Below are 6009 nucleotides of genomic sequence, written 5' to 3'. Positions count from 1 at the left end.
TTAACAATTTTATTCTCAGATTTGTGCGAGTATCATGAAGACGTAAGATCTGTAAGTTCCTGGGAGAATATCTAGTTTGTATTCAGATTTAGACATTTTTTGTTAATGGCTTCATAACTGAAGCTCAAAGGAAATATCTGGGGTATATACTCGGATATCAGAGAGAGTAGAAAGGGTAAGTAAGAAGGATGTATATTTGTGAGTTTGAAGTTGGAGGAAGTCAAAGTTTGAGGGTGGAATGTTCCGACCTTTATTTTATAGGCTCTTAATGGTGGGGTGAGGGAGGAACAAGCTGTAAGCTTCCTTTATTCCATTCATGATTATTTCTATCAAATAGAACAAAGTTAGAAGCTTGACCATTTTGCCATGCAGGTGATCGTTCATTTGGCAAAGATTCAGTTTTTCTGTTTCATGTCTACAATAAGCTGAAAATCAGAATCATAGAAATGTATATTCATATCTTAGAATAAGCTTATTAAACAATATTTTCCAAAATTTGAGTAAAAAGACAGAGAACTGTCAATCCTAGAAAAGCATTTGTGTCCATACCTGCTTTGCAAGATTCTTTTGCAGGAACAGGTAAGTGGGTGTTGAGGCCACTAATGAGCAGTCATTGGATTAATTGATCAGATTTCAGGCATGTAGGTGGTAAATGTGAAACTATACTATGAAAGATCCAGGACTTGACTTTTACTGTTCTAGCCAGATGATTGTCACCAGTTCCTGGCTCCCCGCCTGCAAACTCTGTTCTCATCCACCCTTGTCTCCCTGTCGTAATGGAAGAAGTGGTCTGCCGTGGGTTCCGGCCCTTCCTACCTTCGGAGACTGTGGCTGAGCTCTCTATAGGGATTCCTACTGTGGATAACTTTCTTAAAACTCACCTATTAGTTTTACTTTCTAAAAAAAGTTTTCTTCCCACTTCCTTTTGCTCCTTAGGATCCGTTTCGTTAGTCGTTTACAAGATGACAAGTGTACAATTTTTAACCCTAAACTGAACCTCTTAAAACTGCTTGCTCCGTTCCATCATTTTCCTGGATGCTCAAACCAGAAATCTAGGATGAAATTGAGGTAGGGTCACACCTAGAAGTCTGATGTGACTAAGATGGGAAGAACACCATTGTTGGAAAGTGTCAAGAGATGTCCAGTAGGTTGTTGGGTGTGTGAGCTAGGAACCCAGGAGATAGATGGAGATTTGTGATTAAACATTTTAGTTTGAGACTTTTCAAACCTACAAGTAGTAAACAAAATAGTATCTTGAGCCTTCATACCCTAGCTTCAGCAATCCTCAATTCTGCTTTGATACATCTGTCTATTCACTACACGCACACATCTTTTCATGTAAGATTTATATAAATTGAAATACACAAATCTTAACTACAATTTTGGAAAACTGATGTTCTCCTTAGCCCACAGCCGTATCAGGACAAAAGAAGGTTTGCTCATATCCCTACCCAGGCATCTAAGCCCCCCATCCCGCTCCCAAGGAGAACCATTCTTACAATTTTTTTTTGCCATAGTCGGGGGTTTTACTTCCCCCTCTGGAACTTTATATAAATTGAATCTCATATATATATATACTCAGTGCTTTCATTTAGTATAAAGTTTTTGAGAGGTTGAACCGTGTATTCCTTATTGCCGGGTAGTATTCCATTGTATGAATGTAGCACAGTTTGTTCATCCATTCTGTTAATGAACATTTTATTGGTTTCCGATTTTTGGAGAACGTGAATAAAGCTGCTATGAACGTTTGCATACAGGCATTTCTGTGGCTTCTGGGTGGGCAGTAGTGGTACCTCCGTATTAATCTGAGTGATAAATTCTCAGCAATGTTTTGTGTGATGCTTTGTCTCACATGATTTATTAGTCCCTCAGTTTTTTTTTTTTTTTTTAAAGATTTTATTTTTTCCTTTTTCTCCCCAAAACCCCCCGGTACATAGTTGTGTATTCTTCGTTGTGGGTTCAAGTGGTAAGAGCAGGCTGCGACCAAGGTGAAGTGAACAAGACACCTAGGGAGTGAAAGTCAAGGAGAGAGACTGGGGTGATGAAAGTGGGCATCTGAGAGTGAGTTCATCCTTGCATTTTGCTCCCTAGGGGCTTTGCTTGCCTGAGTCTTAACTCTAGTCCTGGATTAAAGGCATACTCCTTGTCCCAGTTGTAGGAAGATAGTCAGTATTCCATCAGTGTTTGCTGTCAGTTTTATGTGGATCCCTTTTACATAGTCTGTCTGTGGTTGGCTGTTTTCTCATGAATAGGGTATTGAGTTTTGTCGGATGCCCTTTTGTTTTGCATTCATTGAGGTGATCATATAGTTTGACTCCTTTGTTCTGGTAAGACAGTGTTCCTGTCCTTGAGTTTAGTATTGGAAGATTATGACTGAAATAGGCCCCCAAACATTGGAGGCAGAAACACCTAAAGTAACTGCCCAAGGTGCGCAAGTAGAAATGGAAGAACCAAGATTCAAATTCTGGCTCTCTGTCTTAGTTACTCCGCTCTCAGCTAAACCTCTTTTCTTTTCATTGTCTTTGCTCTGTTTGCACCTACCCAAATCGTGGGAACTCTGTTATTTCACCTACTTTATTTACAATTCAAGAATCATTTCCCCATCCTTGATAGCATGTTTGCTTCCTTTAGCTTCAGCTTCAGCATTTTCGTAGTAAGGGAGTCTGAGCTGAACCCTGGGATAGAAAAGCCACCTTCAGTAACCCCTGATGTGCTTGACCCTGGTGCTCCAAGCAGGTTCATGGTACCTCCCACTCTCCCATTTTCCCTGGCCAGCCCTGATTGGGATTCAAAGCCTGCAAAATACGGGGAAATAATGAAACCAATGCTGGTGAGGCTCTATGGAAATAAAGATACCAGCTCAACACTGTTAGCCTGGGAACAGTTTCTAGGGAGGATAATCTAGCAATGCGTATTTAGCTAGAAGTTTTTAAAACTCATATATATGTATACAGTCGTGTACAAAGGCACACGTAGAAACAATCCAGATGTTAAAAATTAGGGTGCTGGTTAATGTCATAATGTCTATGCAATTAAATCTTCAAAGCAAATGTGTTCACTAACAACTAGGTAAAACTACACGAATGTTCAGTCAGTTAAAAATGCTGAGAATTAAATGCAGGTCATGGGAGTATAAAAATGAATGAGCCAACATCGCAACCCCTTCAAGGATCTCATTCTAGTAGAAGCAGCACACATAAACAGTGATGATAGAGGCACGTGCTGCAAGAGTGCAGAGGAGAGCCTGTCTCCTAGGGAGGTTGGGGAAGACCTAACAGCTGAGGAACCCACTAAATAACAAGCAAGTGTGTGGCATTGTAAGGCAGATATTTTTCAGTTCAAAGAGCTCAAGGTGAATTGCTTTAGAAATTCTAAGAATCTATTTAAAGGTGGAGGAAGGAGAGGAAGTCCTTAAAGCGGTAGAGTGTGGTAGGTGCTAAACTTAGATTTCAGTTTACCCTCACCCCCGCCCCCAGGACCTATACATCGATTCCCTTACTTAGCAGGAGTGTTGGCTACTGGCAGCTCACTGCTTAGTACCCCTCTAGAAATTGTTCTCAGATAAAGATTTCTGTGTAATAAGAAAAATACTTGAAGAAAGTTAATTTGGTGGGAAATTGAAAGGGGCAAGAGAGAGAATCCTGGCGGGAGCTTCAAAATGGATTACAGAAAGATAGGCTGGATGCCAGGGGACCGGTTGGACTACTGCAGGAGGAGAGATGAGATGTTAGGGCGAACGTGATGAAGTCGCAGATACAAAATGATAAATAGACACTACAGAGGTAAAAAGTAGACTTCGGGTCTTCTGGCTTGGTTCTACTGACAGCCCAGAGATCAAGAAGGATTGGGATGGAAGGTAATAGGTCTGCTCTCTGATGTGTTTTATGTTTAATGAGCCAAAAAGTAGATAAAAGTAACCCACATTTGCTGTGTCAAGATAGTGAGATTATGGCCACTTTTCATAAAGAACATTTAACCCTTTCTGCAAACTTCTTAAATTTGTTTACTTTGAATTTAAAAGAATTGGTTAACAAGATAAAAACCTGTGCACCTGCAGGGGACCTGGTTAAATAATCGTACATTGAAATATGTTGAAGCTGTCACAACTCAGAGCTGTGTTGGCATGATAGCATTTTTATAACAAGTTATAGAATAATAGTAAATGGTCATCTTTGTTGTCTTAAGTACATACAACAGGCATTTACAGATGTGCACAGAAGTGTGGAATAGTGAATACAGGGAGTTCAGTGGTGTCATTTCGGTGATGGATTATAGGTGTGCTTTTACTCACCTATTTCTACACTGTACGTGGACTATTTGAGTAGTAAATGAAACTATCTAGCAAAAAAGTGTCCCTACTCCCCAATTTACTTGAGCCGCCTACCCTAATCTAGACCATGCAGGCAGAGTAGCGTGCGAATCAGAGGACAGAGCTCCCGCGGGCCGACACCGCCCTGTGGAGGCAGGCTGAGTTGAACATGCTGGATTTCAACCCTGGTGAGGAAACAGCATGGAGGCCAAGGTTAAGGTGAGACCGAGTAGGTCCAGAGACAGGTCAGTGTCATTCACACATTGAAAATCACAGGACTGGATCGATGCAGGAAGCACTGGGCATTTTTCTGATGGCACTGGGGTAAAGGGTCATTTAGAAAAGTGTTCCTCAAAGTTTTGACGTGGAGGACCAGTGTTTATTTTCACTCTGTCACCAACAATCAAATTTTCAAAATTACCAAATTTTGAAAACTGCACTAAGTCAATTATTAGGAAGATGAATTTTTAAAAGGCCTGATTTTCAGCAGACAAAATTACTCTGCCGAATAGTTATAAAAACTCTAAATGCCCTCAGTTCCCATGCTTATCTCATTGCAAACCGGTAACCGTTGGTGGCCGCCAGCAGGCTGCAGACGCGCAGCTTGGATCTGCAGCTTTGTGTTCTTCAGAATGTAGACACTGGATGGGGCGTGACGGGAGGGTCGTTTTCCTGTCTTTGTGGGAATCATGCCACCCTGAGCCAAGTGGCATTTGGGACCAGATGCTCCCCTGTCCACACAGCTCTTTTGTTCATTGGTTGGTTCCAAAAACACTTGAGTGCTGATACTACCTATCCTCAGAAGATGAACTCTATTTGCTCAGGCAGAATAACTGGGTAATTTGTAGACGTTTTCATTAGACATTTACAAAACATAACAAAATACATATGAAATAAGGGGTGTGACAGCACCCACTTCTTGAAGAACAAACAGTTCTTAGAGCTGAAAAGCAGACTACACCACATAGCTAAAAACAATTTAGAAATGAAATTCAGTAATTATTTAATTTTGACAACAAACTTTTGTAGCTAGACCATCTTCAAAAATTGTATCCAGGGGCCAGCCAGGTGGCAGAGTGGTTAAGTTCGCATGTTCTGCTTCCCTGACCCAGCCTGATTTTTGATGATTTTTAAAATCATCATCATTGTTACTATACTGAGGCAAGACTGCTCAAGGACACTGGAACCTAATTAAAGTAGGTGCTTCACAATCTAACCTTTCTCGATTCTGACAATTAGGCTCAGTAAGACCCTAATGTAACTAACTGTTCTGTGTCCTGGAAGGAAATTTGGTCATTTTTTCTTACCAGATTGTCAGATCTTAACATTGTGGATTCTCCTTTTAAAAACATGACATCACTAAATAGCCTATTTATGATGTACTACCTATTGTGTGGTCATAGTATAAAAAACTATCAAGGGTTACCAGAGAAAACAAAGGGAAGCCTTTACTTCGATTCAAAAGATGAAGTAAATGAGAAAGAGAGTGGGAATGAAGACCTATTAAGTACTGGAAGCATTTTTTCTTTTTTTTTTTTTTTGGTGAGGAAGATTGGCCCTGAGCTAACATCAGTGCCAGTCTTCTGCTATTTTGGATGTGGGACGCCACCACAGCATGGCTTGATGAGTGTTGTGTAGGTCCACACCCAGGATTCAAACCTGCAAAGGCTGGGTCAGGGAAGCAGAACATGCGAACTTAA

Source organism: Equus quagga, chromosome 11 (genome assembly GCF_021613505.1).
Source record: "Equus quagga isolate Etosha38 chromosome 11, UCLA_HA_Equagga_1.0, whole genome shotgun sequence".
Lineage (NCBI taxonomy): Eukaryota > Metazoa > Chordata > Mammalia > Perissodactyla > Equidae > Equus > Equus quagga.
Note: the sequence above shows the minus strand (reverse complement) of the source record.